Source organism: Podarcis melisellensis (assembly GCF_964234715.1).
Source record: "Podarcis melisellensis genome assembly, chromosome: 1".
Lineage (NCBI taxonomy): Eukaryota > Metazoa > Chordata > Lepidosauria > Squamata > Lacertidae > Podarcis > Podarcis melisellensis.
Genome location: NC_138528.1, coordinates 67,934,960 through 67,953,538, shown reverse-complemented (window position 1 = coordinate 67,953,538; position 18,579 = coordinate 67,934,960). Strand labels below are relative to the sequence as shown.

Genomic DNA, 18,579 nt, shown 5'->3' with positions numbered 1-18,579 from the left:
CTGTTTCCTTGCTACATATCATTCTTCTATTCAAATGTGACTTTAAAAAAAGGGCAGCTTCCCTGTGGAGCTGATTCTACCACAAAGCCAGACCCACCTTCTGTGCTCCATTCTTTTCCTGACCTGAAAAGTGCCCTTTCTAGGGTGGATTGTACCAGATGCAGAATGCTACTTGTGATTATGAGAGACTAGTTCAAGTAGCATTGCAGGACAGCCCAACCTTCAAAATAAGAGGCTGGCCCAGGGTGGGGTGTCACTGGTCAAGAAGCTGGTGATTCTGATTAACCATTTAATTAATGAAATGGAGAGCCACGTGCCTTTGCAGAGAACCCAAGTGAAATTGAGGCTCACCTAACCATGGGCTTGTCTACATGGGATTTTATGGTGTTTGCAGTTGTCTGCATCCCCAGTTTATTTGTTTAGTCTGCATGGAGTTAACTCCAACAACACAATCTCAATGTTTTTCGCTTTGTAAATTTGGGTTTACCTGATATGGGGATAATCCAATAAATTGGGGGTAGGTCAGGTTCCAAACTGCTCAGGGTCATAGATGATTGTTTCAGTGGGCTTTTGGGTGGGCAGATCATTTGCCCCTTTATGATACTCCCTTTCCATGCCCGCTTCCTCAATACTTTCATTTCTTTTCTGGCTGTGCTCATAACTATTTCCATCTTTGCTGACCACCATATATACAGATGGTGACCATTTTGTGCACATCCAATTGATGTGTGACTGCTGATGTGCGGGGCCTTTAGGACCCAGAAGAGGGCAGAATGAGGGTGTAATAGGCTTATGCATGTTCCACCAACTTGCATGGAGGCTAGAATCAGAATCCCCATGCAAAATGTGCTCTCTCTCTCCCTCTCCAGAAGACTGTGCAAGAGAACTAAAATTATTGATACAATGAATGACAATTTTGGCTTCTGTTAACACCACCTCACTGGCTATGGTATTATGCTTTATCCAACAGAATCTCTTCTGCAGGGGCTGTGGAACGGACTCATATAATGAAAGATGAAAATAGATGGGTGTCCAGTGGTTGCTACATTTAGTTAAAATGTAGCTCTCCACATCAATACTTACGCTTTCATGGATCTTTCCCTGGGATATTTCCCAGCTTGATATATTGACCTTACAAAGTGAGCACTTTCCCCATGAAGTCACTCTTCAGACTTCTGCCTATACTAAGGGAGCTTCCAGATGGAAACCTTCCATCACAATTGGCTCATTCAGATGCAGTTTTTCTGTATGCACATTTCTACACATCTCATTTTCCCCAGTCATTATATTCCTTGCTATTCTCTTGTGCAAATGTGTTTCCACACCAGCAGTGGTTGCAGATTTGTGTAAAGAGTTATTTTTACTTACCATATTTTTGCAGCAGTAAGGGGCCAGTATTTTGATGATGATGTCATGTGGACACTGCAAAAACAACAACAAGAAGAAACTTGTGGGCATGAGGAGCAACAATTCCACAATAGACCCCTTCCTGAAAGGACTCTTACGTCTACCCTATGCTAATCTCAGTAAATTTTTTTAATAGACATATATTTGTGGCAATGCCATGGCAAAGATGCATCGTCATTTACAAAATTCCACAGGTTTCAGTGCCTGGGTCAGCTGCAGAGGAATGCAACCGCCATGAGGTGTTAGATTTGGCAAACAAGACTCCAAATAAGGATTTTAAGAATAGTTTAATACTGGCTTGAAATCCTGAAGCACAGTGTTTTATATTCCCTTAGTTGTGTGCCTGTGGAGGCTGAGAGACCAGGATTTGAAGAACATCTGTGAGGGAATTTTAGAGACTCTCCCAAATCAACATTTCTCTGGCTTTTTATTGTTATTAAGAGATGTCTGTTTAATGTTAAAACTTCTAATAATCCTCTTCTTCTTCTTTGACGATCACTCGTAGCTGAGTAAGATTGTCTTCCAGGAACACGGTTTTAACAGTGAGTCCAGTTCTGTGGAGGCCAGTTCTGGATCCACACATCCTTCCACAGTGGGGATGTAGGTTTTTGGGTGGGAGTTGATCGCGCTGTGGGTTTACCAAACGTGCCTTCTTCTTAGCACGTTTTCTCCCTTTCGTCCTGAATTTGAGCATCTTCAAAGTCCATGACCACCTTTGGTACAGGCTGTTCTCCAATTGGAGAGCTCGCATGCCACTGTTTTCCAATTGTTGGTGTTTATATTACATTTTTAAAAGATTTGCCTCGAGAGAGTCTTTAAATCTCTTTTGTTGACCACCAGCATTACGCTTTCCATTTTTAAGTTCGGAATAGAGTAGTTGCTTTGGAAGATGATAATCAGCCATCTGCACAACATGACCAGTCCCATGAAGTTGATGTTGAAGAATCATTGCATGGACACTGGTGATCTTTGCTTCTTCCAGTAGACTGGCATTAGTTCATATCATTCTTTAGGATTTTTTGGATCTTTGTTCTAGAACAGGGGTGGGAGCTTATGGTACCTCATGGGGGTACCTTCTGGGCTGTGTGCCAGTAGTGGTTGGGGCTAGAGGAAAAAATGAGTGGGACAATGGATGTGACTCTTACCTTTGTACAGTAGGCCTTATTCCGCCCATATAAAATTTGGAGATTAATGTGTGTACACATGTGTGCAATGTGTGTACAAGCACACACAGGCAGATATCTACATCCAAGCAAGTAAGAGACATCATCACTGTTCAAGAACACATGCCAGACAGGCAAAAGCACTCAAGGAAAGTGCAAAGCAGGACTGGTGCACCGGGTCCCACGAGCCAGATGGAGGGGCCATATTCAGCATCAAGGTCTGTGGTTCTCTCCCTAGTCTAGAAATACCCTCCACCCCATGTTAACCTGAAGAAGAAAATCCCCCAGAACTATGAAAGCTATGCCCCACCATTAGTAAAATCTGAACTGGAGCATCTAATGTATTTGCATAAGGAACACACACTATAGCTCACTATAAAATCCTTGAAAAGCATGTGACTCCGGCCCTCTTCTCCACAGGCCATGGCTTAATCACATAACTACTGGGAGTCAGTGTCACTGTTGCTGCTTTCATCACTGGATGGGAAGGTCACAGAATTAGTGTGTGGATTCACAATTTGGGAGCCACTGGCGGTTCTTCTACCAGGGAAATGCATAATGCCTGCAGGGGCTCTCTCTGCATTCCCCGCTGCCAGACTGGCAATGGTTCCTCTGTTTTTTCTTCCTTCTTTTTAATGACCCGTGATCAGTCTCTACCAGCCATTTGCTGTAGTTTATATAAAACGACATATTTGCTGTAGTCTACGGGGCGGGGGGGGGAGAGCAGATAAGGGTTACTTTGCTGGTTAAAATAATAATAAGTTGCACTTTGGTTGAATTCAGCATATGAACATTTCAAGAAGCTTAAATTACTACTTTCTTTAAAAGTTTATTCGGTTTTTTGGAAGTAACACACAAACAGCAATTGATAATTATATAACTGTATATCAACAAACACAGCTCTTACCCTTAGAGGAACAAACACTAGAGGTGTGCAAAAGATTTATATGAATGCTGAATAATGTGCTGAGGGCCTTTGAGGGATCTGGAGGCATCTGCAAGGTAAGCTGGGGTCCCTACAAGATAGCCATGAGTTGGAAGAAATTAAAGAACAACAACATGAATACAGAGTCATACATGTGCAACTTAATCTTCATGTACAATGCTTTGGCACCTCATGAAAAACCAAGGGCTAAACTGGAAAGGGTAGAAAAATGAACAAATCTAACAAAGAAAAATAAAATCAGCAAAATAATATTTAAATATGTAGTTAAAATAAATCCATGGCATGTTTCTGGCACTGTCTATACACTCTGATTCTGTGCTGCTTCTGTAGCTCTAGTTGCACATTGTGGGGGGCGGAAATATTCTCATATCCAGTGGGTGAACATTGCAGAGATATTACCTGCGCATGCAAACAAATTCAGGGGGAGGAGAGCTATGACTATCAGTGGTGATGGCCAAACCAAGTATGTCTCTGAATATCAATCTGGGGAGGAGGAAGCAATTGGGGAGGGCTGTCACTTTCATGTCTTCTTGCTTGGGTGCTTGTTGAAGGCAGAGCTGTCCACTGTTGGAAACAGGATGCTGAACTAGGTGGAGCTTTGGCCTAATCATACAGGGCTGCTCTTATAATATTCCCCTAGTTCTAGTGGGACACGTGCTGGTGCCCGTACAACCTTAATTTAAGAACATTGTTGAAGAAGCCAGGCAAGTTTCTTGATAAGTTAATGGCCTATTTTTGTTGCTAAAAAGTGTGGCACTTGCTGTAGCAACTTTATGGTGAGTACGGCACCTATTTTTTTAGGGGGGGAAATTACTGTGTGCAGCAATATTTATTAGGCATCCTTGCCAAAAGGAAAAAAAGAATCTGCATAAGGCAATCTGATTTGATATGTTTCCTGCTTCTAAGAAATACCACTGCCAGCAAAATCACCTGTTTAGAATGGAGCATAAGTATAGAGGACACTTTTAAATAGTAAACTGGAATACAAAGTACTGTGTCCACTCAAATGTACCTTCCACATTTCATCAGCTCAGCCTTGGACACTATTTCCCTGCTTAATTGTGCCTTCCAGAATTCAGGATCTCAGACATCAGGAATTTCCAGCTCTGGTTTTGGTTCCTCAGGGGAGGTGGTCTGAAGGATTGGCACAACAAATGCTGCAAGGCAAACAAGGCAGGAGCATTCCTGTAAACAAGATGATCCTTGCACATTCAGCCTTGCGTTGCAACACGGGATTTTTCACGTTGTTCTAGTCTTAGGTCATATAACAAGTGTCACTTGAGAAGAATGTGGGGGGGGGGGAGGATGTAATAGGCTAGCCATGTGTCTGGTAGAACCCAGTGTTAGACGTGACTTCTCCAAGGAAAAAAGGCTTTAATAATAAGCAAGTGTATCAGGTTTCTCAAAACACACTGCTAGGGTCATCTGAGCAGCTGGCAGGGATACTAGCTCTGTGACCTGCCTCTGAACCTTTCAAGCTCATTTCCTGTCAAGTGTCAGGCCCAAGAGGACAAGCAAAGAGCTGTTAAGTTCTTCTCTAGAGTCGTCTCAAATTAGAATTCCAGTAATGGCTTGAATTCCATTCCACTTGTCCTCAACTGGCCACTTTCAGTTCCTGTGAAGTTTGAATTGTGTGGCACAAGCTGTTGTGGGGAAGGACCTTAGCTTAGTGGAAGAGCATCTGATTTGCATGCAGAAGGTCCCAGATTCAATCCCTGGCATCTTCAGGTAGGACTGGGAAAGACCCAGGCATATAATATAATATAATATAATATAATTAATATAATATAATATAATATAATATAATATAATATAATATAATATAAATCACACAAAAACACATATACACATTATATGTTTTTATTGATTTTTTTGCACTTTTGCTTTTGTATTTAATGTGGTTTTCTCGTATTTCCTTTTGTTTTCAACCTGTTCATTGCTTTGGAAGCCTTTGGGCCAAAAAACAGTATATAAATAACCAACGAATGAATGAGAGTTGCTGCCAGTCTGAGCTTGGATGGGCTGATTGTCCTACATCTTTGGGAGTTGCAAAGGAGGAAGAGGTCAATAGGTTCCATATTTCAAATAACAACCAGATACAAGTTAAACTGGAGATGGTCACAGACATGCTCAGAGACATCACGTTGATGTATACTCAGATTGTCTGGAAGTGGGCAGGAAAGTTTAAGGACGTTAAACATTTTAACACTTACTAGGGATATTTGAAGATCCTCGCCCAGCACAACCTGAATGGCAGAGACAGATCATGTTCAAATGCTCTTGTAATCCATTATTGCCTTCTACAACCTTCATTCTCCCCAGAGTCACATGCTGCCTTGCTAACTGTGTGTGCATCTTGTCATCTTCCAGGTGTGTGGGCACATTTGGTACTTTACCTACATGTATGGCTGCAGGTTGAAGCTATAGAACAGTGGTGGCCAACAGGTTGGCAAGCAATTGTGTCCCACCCCAGTCCTCTCTAACTGGCCCTTATTCTGTTTATTGTTATGCAGAGTTTAAAAATCCATCTGGGATTAATTTAATTTCTGTGAATGTTATTCTATTGCAGGTACACCAGCTGAACCTTCAAAGTGAGGGCAGGGGCCATAGCTGAATGGCAGAGCTTATGCTTTGCATACAGAGTCCCAGGTTCAGCACCTTCCCTCTTCAGCTTAAAGTGCCAGGTAGAGTCAATGGGCAGGACCTCTGATTGCTTGACACATTTGAGATAGTTGCTGCCAGTTAAATAGGCAGATGAGGAAATGGCCTGATCTGGTATAAGACCATTTCTGAGGGGCCTAGCTATTAAAAGCTGGACCCTTCAGTCCATTCACTTGGACAGTTCACCTCCCTCAGCTTTAACCACTGGTTTGTGACCTGTAGAATCAGCTGGCTTTCCTAGCCTGGTCCTCCTGATGGAAGCCGCCTACAGAATATGTTCAGTTAGAACAGGAAGTTCTTGCATCTTCCTTTACTGGAAGCAGTTGGAAATGGCAAGACAACTAGATGAACTTACATTGTGTTTTGTTAAACTTCACTGAACTGTGTCCACCTCCAGCAATTCAGAAACAAGAAAACTTCCACTGTGTCCTAGCCTGTCTTGGGGCCCAGGATGCACCATGGGGTGATAGAAGCTGCCTACAGAATATTTTCAGTTAGAACAGGTTTTTTGTTTTTGTTTTATACCTTTTTGCACCCCTTACTGGAAGCATTTGGAAACTAGATGAGCTTGCATTGTATTTTGTTATTGAGCTGAGGCCACCTTTGGCAATTCAAAAACCAGAAAGCTTCCACCCTGTCCTAGCCTGTCTCGGGGCCACTATGTAGCACAGTGCAGTGGATGCTGCCTACAGAATATTTTCAATGAGAACAGGGTTTTGTTTTTGTTTTTAGCATCTTACATTACCAGGAGCATTTGGAGACTACTTCTGGATGAACTTGCATTTTATTTTTTTAAACTCTTCACTGACCTGAACCCATCTCCAGTAACTCAGAAACAAGGAACACCTCAGCCTTGAATTTTGAAACAAGGGCCTGTTTAAACAAAGAATGCTTAAAAAGGAGAATATATCTTTCAAAAGATATTGGGATACAGTTCAAATGCATCTTTCAAAATACATATAATGCATTATTGCTGCTTTGCTTGTGGGACACGAAGGATGCTACCCTGATTAAACAGGAGCTAATTAAATGTTAATGAAAAAAATAAATATTGAGAAGGAGAAATAAACATTCTGTTGAAAACTAGATGCCTAACACCTGGTGCATGTTCACTTGGAAATAAATGGCACTGTAGTTAATGGTGATTACTCCCAAGTAAGTAGGTATAGAATGGTGCTCTAAGACATGAGTAGGCAAACTAAGGCTCGGGAGCAGGATCCAGCCCAATCGCCTTCTAAATCCGGCCCGCAGATGGTCTGGGAATCAGCTTGTTTTTACATGAGTAGAATGTGTCCTTTTATTTAAAATGCATCTCTGGGTTATTTGTGGGGCATAGGAATTCGTTCATATATATTTTTTTCAGAATATGGTCCGGCCCCCCACAAGGTCTGAGGGACAGTGGACCGGCCCCCTGCTGAAAAAGTTTGCTGACAGAGATAAACAGTACAAGGAAACCATAATTCCCTTTTCTCTAATTAGTGCTTAATGTAATGCATCTTATGGAGTTGAACCTGTAGTCCATCTAGTTCAGTATTATTTGCCCCAATTGGCAGCAACTGTCCCAAGCAGGTGAAGAAGAAGATGTACAGAACCTAACCGGATTGGCAGTGGACTCTTACTTCAACACCTGTCAGTGGGACAGTGTCCTCCACTACACCTGTTAGCAGCAAGCTGACATAAGGGCCATGGTGGGCTGCATGATGCCCACGCTTCTGTCCTCCCGGTACCTCGTTGCTGTTCCCTGCAAAGTTGTGGATAACCAACAACAGGTTATCAATAATGCCACAGAGGAACAACCGCCTTTGTGTTTGTTTTCCCCAAAACCATAGTTGAAGAAGAAGAAGAAGAGTTTGGATTTGATATCCCGCCTTTCACTCCCTTTAAGGAGTCTCAAAGCGGCTAACATTCTCCTTTCCCTTCCTCCCCCACAACAAACACTCTGTGAGGTGAGTGGGGCTGAGAGACTTCACAGAAGTGTGACTGGCCCAAGGTCACCCAGCAGCTGCATGTGGAGGAGCGGAGACGCGAACCCGGTTCCCCAGATTAGAGACTACCGCTCTTGACTTCCGGAGGCGGCGCAAAACGGCAATGGCGGTCCTCTTTACCGTGTGAAGAGGGGCTCCGCGAAAAAGGGTCGTCCGCTGCGGCAAAGCGGAGACCCATTAAGATAAACCGCAGGCAGAGCGAGCCTGCGGCCGTGGGACTCGGCGGGTGCCAGAAGCCCCCCCAGAAACGAGGAAGGGACCTCGTAAGAGGCCCCGGAACGTGAAAGGGGGAGCGGCGCTGTGAGTTCATCGCTCTTTTCGCGGAAGTGAAGCCGCGCTGCTGCTGCTGATGAGCGTCGACCTTTCTTCTTGAAAAACATCGGAATTGGCTGCAATTTACCCGTGAGTAAGGGGTACTAAAGATTGACTTAAATTCATCTAATTCGGCTGAAAACGGGAGGCGAGTAACAGGAAGTCCGTCTCCCGATCCTGCTAATCAGAGCAAAGCAAAGAATTCGATGTGGGCTGAAGCGCTTAAAAAGAGACTCTGAAAGTAGTACGAAGGGGCATCAATAGACTGTGTTTTTAGAAATTAAAAGGATTTGAAGGATTAAATCTTTTGGTTTATTTTGCTACGGAACCTTCCCCCTATTGTGGAGTGACGTGGAGTTAAAGGGGATAACCGAGCTGTCGGGCTGCCAGTGTTGCAAAGGAGAACTGTCAGGCTGTTGAAACTTTTTCTGAAGTATAAATTGTCGCATTGATGGATACATTATCGCTTTAATACTGATACTGGAACCTTTCTGTCACCTTGTGGCACTATCTTGAAACAGAACTATCTGGAAACCTCCTTTTTGAACTTGGGGATTATAAAAGTTGAAATAGGAACTTTGATGGTGGAAAAGAAACTTTCTTTCCTATGAAACACCCCCCCCCCTAGTGGATTTGCGGAGGTATAGAGGTCTGGGAACTGTACCATATTGAGATTTTTTGTGGTTTAATTGTTTACATTCTGGACTTGCCTTTCTCATGGATTGAAAGACTATTTGACCTTGAACAGAGGCAGCTGGGGAATGAGTGGCCCAGGGAAAACAAGAGCAGCTAAAGCTAAGGAAGCTAAAGAAAAAGATAAGAGAGCTGGGCAGCTTGTTCAAACAACGTTAACTCATCAACGCAGATCCTCTGTACCAACTGTGCTGACGGCGCAGGAGGAAGAAGTTGAAACGCTTGCTACAGAAGATATGGCAACTGGAGGAACTGATCCAGTCTTGAAACAAATCTTGGAACAATTGGCACTTCTGAACAAAAAGGTGGACGATCAGTCATCTAAAATTGATAGAGCTACATCTACTATCAGTAAGTTATCAGATCAGGTTTCCCAGCATACCCAGGCTATTGAGAAATTGCAAGGAGCTACGGCATAGAATTATAAACTAGCTGCGGAAGCCAATCAAAAAGCTGAGCAAGCGTGCAAAAAGGTTGAGGAGATCAAAGGGGAAGTAAGACCTCTGAAAAGACAGGTAGGAGAACAGCAAGCCTACCTGTCAATGGTGGAATTGAAAAGTAAGGAATGCAATCTTAGGCTGAGGGCTGTCCCAGAACTGGAGCAGGGCAACCTAGAGGAATTTTTGACGCTGTTATTTTCTAAATTTTGGGGGGTTGAGGAAGACAAAGACTTTAAAATTGTGACGGCCTTCAGATTGGGAAGATCGGCTAAGAAAGACAAGTCCAGAGACTGTTTGGTTTGTTTGAGAACAAGAGAGGAAAGAGACAAGATACTAGGCCAACATTTTAAAAAATCTCTGGAAGTCGAAGGCAAAAGAGCAGAAATTTATAGAGACATCCCTAAATATCTGTTGGACCTTAGAGCCACATATACAGACTTGGCCAAACTGTTAAGGTACAACGCAATTCCTTACAGGTGGGAATTCCCTCAAGGTTTATCATTCACCTATAAAGGAAAGAAGGTAAGAATTAAAACACTAGAGGACCAGCAGAAGTTCCTACACGACAACGAGGAGGACCTCCAAAAGAGAGCTGCAGCTTTTTGGCCTCCACCACCGGGATTACCACCAGGACACGTACCATCTGGAGGCGGACCGGCACCACATCCTTCGGGAACGGAGGATAACTTAGATACCCAACTGTGATACTTAAGAATTAGACCAGGATGTCTCTACAGCTTCTTAGTTGGAATATAAATGGCGGGAACTCTCCAGAAAAAAGGAGAAAAGTATTTCATATTTTGAAAAAAGAACAATTGGACATTATCTGCCTGCAAGAAACACATGTGACAAGACTCCACAGAAAAGTGTTAATTAATAAAAGGTTAGGCCAAGAATTTATCTCATCGGACAAAGTTAAGAAAAGAGGAGTGGTGATACATGCAAAGGAGAACTTGTCACCAAAATTGGTATTTAAAGATGAACAGGGCAGAATTTTGGCGATCGAAATTCAGACACAAGGAGAAAAGTTTTTAATTTTAGGAATATACGCCCCAAATGAAGGAAAATCGGAATTTTTCAAGAGGCTGCATGAGACTATGCTGGACTATTTGGATTACAACAACATTATCATGTTGGGAGATATGAACGGAGTCGTCTCAGTGAATATGGATAAGTCGCAAAGTGCCAACATAACGAAAGACGGCAGACTACCAAAAACTTTTTTCGAAATGACTGACAACTTGGATTTGACTGATATATGGAGGATCAAGAACCCTCTAGGGAAAGAAGGAACTTTCTTTTCTGAGGCCCACATGACATGGACGCGAATCGACCAAATATGGATAACTAGAGGACTGGCACCTAAGACCAGAAAAGTGGAAATCTGCCCAAAAACCTGCTCCGACCACAATGCTTTGAGAATGGAACTGAGATTAAATACAACCGGATCTTTCAGATGGAAAATGAATGACGCTTTGTTAAGAGATCAGGAGATTGTTAAGAAGGCCCCAAAAGTTTTAAAGGATTATTTTGAAATAAATCTAAAGACAACTGTGGAAAAAAGAACAATCTGGGACGCAAGTAAAGCAGTTATGAGAGGGTTTCTAATACAGCAGAACACGATCAAAAAAAGGCTCTGGAATGAAAAGAAGGAGAAGATTTTGGAGAAAATAAGAGAAGGAGAGAAAAAATTGAGATCCAGGCCTAAATCAAAGGAAGTATTGAGAGAAGTGAAGTTTTTCCAGGCACAATATTCGAAACTGATAAATCAAGAGGTGGAATGGAAAATTAAACAAATGAAACAAAGATCCTTTGAATCTGCTAACAAGTGTGGGAAACTGCTGGCTTGGCAGTTGAAAAAGAGGCAAAAGCTTAATACAGTTACAAATCTAGAGATTGAAGGGAGAATGGTTCAGAAACCCGAGGAAATCAGAAAGTGTTTCCAGAGATATTTCAAAGAACTTTACTCACAAAGGCCACAAAAAGATTCGGAGGTGGACCAATTTTTCATAACTAATGGATTACAAAAAATACCTCAGGAAATGAGAGCAACCTTGAATTGTAATATTACGTTCCAAGAAATTGAATGCGCCATTCAGAACCTTCAACTGGGCAAGTCTCCAGGACCTGATGGACTTACCTCCAAATACTATAAGGTACTGAAGGATTCGTTGATACAACCACTGTTGGAAGTTAGTAACCAGATTATGGAGGGGAGGAAGGCACCGGAAACGTGGAAAGAAGCTTTCATCACGTTGATACCAAAATTAGAAACTGAAAAAACTCAACTTAAAAATTACCGTCCTATTTCACTCCTAAATGTGGATTATAAAATTTTTGCAGACATTTTGGCAAGCAGGTTTAAGAAAGTACTAAATGAAGTGATTCACAAGGACCAAGCAGGCTTTCTCCCTGGCAGGCATTTATTTGACAACACAAGAAACATCATTGACATTTTGGAATTTTTACAGACAAACTCAAATACAAGAGCGGTGTTGATCTTTATTGATGCGGAGAAAGCCTTTGACAACATTTCTTGGATGTTTATGAAGAAAAATTTGGAAAGGATGGGAGTAGGGCGGGGGTTTGAAAATGGAATAGAAGCAATTTATTCAGAACAAAAAGCTAAATTGATAGTAAACAACGTGGTGACAGAGGAGTTCAAAATTGAAAAAGGGACACGACAGGGGTGCCCTCTGTCTCCTCTGCTGTTTATTTCAGTCCTGGAGGTGCTATTGAACATGATCAGAAATGACCGGTTGGCACAGGGAATTGTGGTCGGAGAGAAACAATATAAACTGAAAGCATTCGCAGATGACTTGGTATTAACATTACAGGAGCCAGCCTCTAGTACTAAAAGAGCGTTAGAATTAATTTCTGACTTTGGTCGGGTGGCGGGATTTAAGCTGAATAAACAAAAAACTAAAGTTCTAGCAAAAAATTTGACAACTACTGAAATAGAGGAGTTCAGAAAAGAAACGGAACTAAATGTGGTTAAAAAAGTAAAGTACTTAGGGGTGCACTTGACCTCCAAAAATTTGAATTTGTTTAAGGACAATTATGAGAAATGTTGGTCAGAGATCAAAAGAGACTTGGAAACATGGTCAAGACTGAAACTTTCCTTGTTGGGTAGAATAGCTGCTATAAAGATGAATGTATTGCCGAAAATGTTATTTTTGTTTCAGGCCCTCCAGATCGTGGACAAGGTGGAATGTTTTGGAAGATGGCAGAGGGACATTTCTAAATTTGTCTGGCAGGGCAAAAAGCCCCGAATAAAGTTTAAAATACTAACTGATGCGAAAGAAAGAGGGGGGTTTGCCCTGCTGGACTTGAGGCTATATTATGAATCTGCAGCCCTCTGCTGGTTGAAAGATTGGATTTTATTGGAGAACACCGATGTCCTCGACCTGGAGGGATTTGATAATGCTTTTGGGTGGCATGCATATTTGTGGTACGACAAGGTTAAAGTTCATAGATTGTTCAAAAACCATATTGTCAGAAGGGCAATTTTTATGGTCTGGTCAAAATATAAAGACTTATTGGAGAGTAAAACTCCGAGGTGGCTCTCACCGATGGAGGCCAAAGCACGTAAAAGACTCAATATGGAGGCCCATTGGCCTAAATATTGGGAAATAATTGAAAAAACTGGAGATAATTGGAGGTTGCAGAGTATGGAAAGGTTAAAAAACAAGGTGCGAGATTGGTTGCATTATGCCCAAATCCAGGAAGTTTTTAAAGCGGATAAAAAAGTGGGTTTCCAGGAGGAAAAATCGAAATTAGAGACAGAGTTGCTAGAGCCAAAATCTAAGTTAATTTCGAGAATGTACAACTTGCTGCTTAAATGGAATACACAGGATGAGATTGTTAAATCCTCCATGATAAAGTGGGCGCAGGATTTGGGGCACAACATTATGTTTGAAGACTGGGAAAGGTTATGGAACACCGGAATGAAATTTACGGCATGTAGTGCCCTGAAGGAAAATATTATGAAAATGATATACCGGTGGTACATGACCCCAGTCAAGCTAGCAAAGATATATCACCTGTCTGACAACAAATGTTGGAAATGTAAAGAGGAGGAAGGGACATTCTTACACCTCTGGTGGACCTGCCCGAAGGTGAAGGCCTTCTGGGAGATGATACATAATGAACTAAAAAAGGTGCTTAGATTTACCTTACCCAAGAAACCGGAGGCCTTCCTCCTGGGCATGGTAGACCAGAGGGTGGCCAAGAAAGATAGAATTTTCTTTATGTACGCTACTACAGCAGCAAGGATCCTGATGGCAAAGCACTGGAAGACACAAAATCTACCCACATTGGAAGAATGGCAGACGCAGCTGATGGACTATATGGAACTGGCTGAAATGACTGGCAGAATTCGAGACTCGGGAGAAGAAGAAACGGAGGAAGTTTGGGAAAAGTTTAAGGACTATTTGAAAAAGCATTATAAGTTGTATGAATGTTAAAAAATGCTCCTTTTTAGGAAATTACAGCTTCAGCATCGGTAAATTTTTGAATTGGAAAATAAGGTATAACAAGGCAGAAGTGGTGTAATGAAATAATTTTATTGTGTTGAAACTAAAAATCAATGGATTTGGATGGAAATGTTTAGAGACCAGATATCACGATAAAATGGAAGATATACTATTATGTTTAAAATAAGTTAACAAATTGCTGGAGTTTTGAATCTACAGAGAATGCAGTGTTCGGAAGATGGGGGGAGTCCACTAGATCTATGGAAATATGTATTTGGAAGTTGGATTTTGTATATTATAAACTTAATAAAAATCATATTAAAAAAAAAAGAGACTACCGCTCTTAACCACTACACCACACTGGCTCTCCACCTCCCTCCTGTGCTCCACACGCATATCCTTAAATGTCCACTCACAGAGAAGTCTCAGAGACTTCCTGGAGCTGTTTCTCTCTATCTATCTTTCTCCTGTGGTGGCCAGTCTGCTGTGTGCAGATCACAGAAAAAAATAACTATGGAGAGCAGTTCCCACCCCCATCTCCAAAGGGATTTTTTTTGTAAAAAACAAAATAGCTCACAGATAGGTAAGAAAAATTAAATAGGGCTGGAGGGTTTCGTGGGCCTTTTTCATTTATCCATTTATATCCTTCTGTTCCCTAATCAGGGCCCATGAAGTAATGTAAACCTATGGGTTGCAGTTGTGGAAAGAGCTGCCCTGCCAATCAGGTGTGTATAGTTGCATCTGGGCCAATTAGGTGCTTGCATTTGCACTCTGTGGCTGTTAGACTTTTCTGAGTTTGCACTGATGTGTGACAGTTCCCTTATTCTTAGAGCAAGAGGGCTATCGAAGTAGCGGCCAGCAACAGTAAGTGTCTTTATTATATTTTTATTTTGGTTGTAACAATGCCAGCCCCAGGAACTTATTGTATTATGAGTAGAAGTGGCTGAGAGGCAGAGCTCAGTGTAGGAAGAGGCAAAGGAGGTTGCTCTTCTCTGAAGCGAAAGGGCCAGAGGAAGTGTTGAAGGAAACTGGAAAAAGAGATAAAAGGTTACATTAAACTGGCATACAAAGGAAAGGCATAAGAGAGGAAAGGTGTTGTAAGAGAGGAAGGAAATGTAAAAGCACCAGAAAAGAAGAATGAAAGAAACTGGCAGTGGTTTTTTGGAGTTGGGTGGGGAGGATAAGGTACTAGTAGAGAGTGAAAGACAAATGGGAGAAGAAATGATAGGAAATTAGTAAACCTACTGAGAGACATGTGGTGATGGGAAGAAAAAAGGCTTAATCACATTACCTCCAGAACAAATGTTGGCATTTGTGGAAATCTGAGGTAGGGAATTTGTTTCCATAGGGAAAACACTATGGGAAAGAATCGAGCTATTTCCAAAGATGGAAAGTTCAGTAGACAGCGATGTTAGTCAGCTAATTATGCCAAGCTCTGCAGCTGCCACCATTTTGAAACTAGGTCCACACCACCATTTTCTGACTAGTGGGCCTCAGTAACTTCCAGCCATCTTAAGTGGGCCTGAAGATAGAAAATGTGGAAACCTCCACAGCAGAGTTTGTTTGTGTAGCTGTTTGCAGGCTTAGCAGACTTTGTTCCTTTACAGGTTTCTCTTTGCCTGACCCCCAAAAACTCCACTTCAGGGAAGGTAGCTAGTCAGTATTTTGAATGGAATCTCATGCATGTTTGCTTTGAACTAAGCTCGCTGGGTTAAATGGTGCCTACTCCAGAGACTGTTTAAAGTGGTGCTGGCTGGGGCCGATGGGAGATTTAGTCCCAGGTTTGGGAATGTTGCCTTTTTCTATACGCACAAAGGGTGGCTGTCTTGTGGCCTTCAAAATGTTGTTCGACTCCTACTCCCATCCTCCCCAGCCAACATGACCCATGGACTATAATTCCCATCATCCCTGACCAAGGCATCTGGAGGCCCACAGGTTATCCAGTATAAATTTATGCTTGTTTACTCAGAAGTAAGACTCTATCAGTTCACTGTGACTTGTTCCCAGGAAAGGTGATATAGGACTGCAGTTTTACCCACATTGTAAATTCCCAGTTGCTGGATATCAAGTGGGGGGAGAGTGCCGTTGCAGTCAGGGCTATTCTTATGTTGTGTTCATAAAACACTTTCCATATCCGTCTGTGTACACAGTAGGCCTTGAAATCACATTGGAAGTACATTTCCCCCTCAGAAAATTATGGGCATTGTAGTTTAAGTGTTGCTGAGAGTTCTAACTTTGTGAGAGGCAAACTACAGTGCCCAGAATTCTTTGAGTCAAAGATTGTGCTTTCAAGCTGTAGGGTGTGTGCAGCCTAAGGAGGGTTGGATACAGTCAGATGTGCTTGGCTGTATCCATTTTCTATGGACACACCCTGTGTTTCTAAAAGGATGGGATGAACTTGCACTGTGGAATCCACCCTTAGGTACAATGGCCTCTGGTACCCTTCAAGTATTTTATACTGACTGCCAGCATTTTGAGTTAAGTCAATATATTTGTTTATACTGTTTTCTTCTAAAAACAACCAAGTCTTGTGTCTTGTGGCCCTTAAAGACCAATAACATTGTTGTAGTATAAGCTTTTGTGACCTGGACCCTACATCATTAGATATATGATGTGTATCCTCATTTGGCATGTCTATATATGGGAATAAAGAAAAACTTATGTAAGCAGTAGGGGCAAAAGGCTAAGAAATGTGAGAAGCAGAGTCAGTGACATTTCTAGGTAGCGTGAACTTGATATATGTGAATTTTGCCCAGAAATGTCATAGAGTGTACTGCTTGCATTTCATGGCCTTTTTTGTCACCATTGTTTACAATTATGTATTTCACACCTATGTACATGTATAATCTGCCAGTACTTGGGGAAGCTGTTGAAGTGAACTCTAGACCACAGTAAATCTACAAGTTTTTAAGGACCATAGGACTGTGACCTTGCAAATGTCATAGTGGGACTTATTTCTAAGTAAACATGCATTAAATAATTCTGTTGATCTGTTGCAACGAAGACCAAAAAATACTCACATTTCTGGAATGCAGTGACACCTTTTTTCTTTTTATGTGTGCCTGGATTTAAGCCTTTTCCCCACTGAATACTGTATGTTGTAGTCCAACGCTTACTATCTGAAGAACCACTGATTCTTCATCCCTGGTGGTGAAGCAAAATGTTTTTTCCATAGAATCATAGAGTTGGATGGGACCCTGAGGTTCATTTAGTCCAGCCCCCTGTAGTGCAGGGAATATGCAGCTGTTCCATACAGGGATCAAGCCTGCAACCCGTGTAGTTAGCACCATGCTCCTGTCAGCACCATGCCACTGAGCTATCCAGATTGAAGCTCATGTTTGTTTTATTTTTGTGGATGCCTGAATATATATCCTGTTCTCACCCCCTTTTCTTGATTTTAATTAATTTTTATAATGTTTTTATAATGTCGCACTATTTTGGTGTTGTTAGCCGCCCTGAGCCCGGCTTCGGCTGGGGAGGGCGGGATATAAATAAAATTTAATATTATTATTATTATTATTATTATTTTGTTTTTTTTCTAAGTAAGTTATAACACAACATTTGGAGGACCACAGGTTCTTCATCTCTGGCATAGACCTGAATCACTTTCTACCTTTGTCATGCACAAAATGGTTTATTAAACTTTTGAGTGTATTGGATCCATATGAGGCAGATTATCTAGATCAATTTCAATCTAGTTTAAGGTCTGGTTATGGGACATAGAATGATTAGGTTGTCTTTGTTGATGAGCTATACTTGTAACTAAACGGGTGGTTCTGGATTAGCTAACTGGGATGGAGTTTGGAGGTACCAGTTTACATTGGTGCTTGTCTTACTTAGAGGGTTGAGGGACTACAGTTTGATACCATGGTTAATTGAGCTATATGGTGACCCCCAAGATTACATTCTATGCTAATTAGCACACATATGAAACCTTTGGGTGATGTCATTCAGGCGCTTATGGACTTATCATCAACAATATACTCACTTTGCCTCAAAATGGAATGTTGGAAACTTGTTAGTCAATGCTTATAAATGGCTTACTGGGAAAATTAGGATGTTGGGAATTCTTTCAGGCATATGAAATGCATTGAAGGCAGACAAATGAGGTCAGCCCATTTTACTAGTGGTCAGCTTTCACACCATGATGTTTGAAAAGATCGTTCCTGAACAAATTGAAAACAAGGGATGGAATTAGACACAGATGGGTTCCACTGACAATGCCAGATAAACTGTATTGTGAACACTTTCATGAGGGACTATTACATAAGATGTGGATTGCTGACAATTTATAGAACAGTCCACTGCTTGTTGGTAGAAAATTGATATTTCTGTTAAATAGCGTGGAATGAGAAGTGCATTCACATGTGGCTATATAGGATTAGATGACAAAGACCTCTTAATAGAGCAAGTGAACACTGATTTGTGATGCTCAGGAAATAAACTGTTTGACACCCTGGCTTTTGGTCTGTAGCACTCCTTGGGGATCTGATCTGT

General features: G+C 41.7%; 1 long non-coding RNA gene across 5 annotated transcripts in view; it reads left to right on the top strand.

The window, feature by feature from the left end:
* Positions 1-18,579, top strand: part of LOC309374120 — a 74,196-nt gene that overhangs the window by 33,481 nt on the left and 22,136 nt on the right. The window contains exons 4-5 of one of the 5 annotated variants that reach the window (XR_014170358.1): positions 14,913-14,946; positions 15,690-15,731. The exons of 3 other annotated variants lie outside the window; for them this stretch is intronic. This is a non-coding gene — a long non-coding RNA (uncharacterized lncRNA). The remainder of the gene's footprint in view (positions 1-14,912; positions 14,947-15,689; positions 15,732-18,579) is intronic. One more of the 5 variants, XR_014170359.1, reaches the window with a different exon arrangement.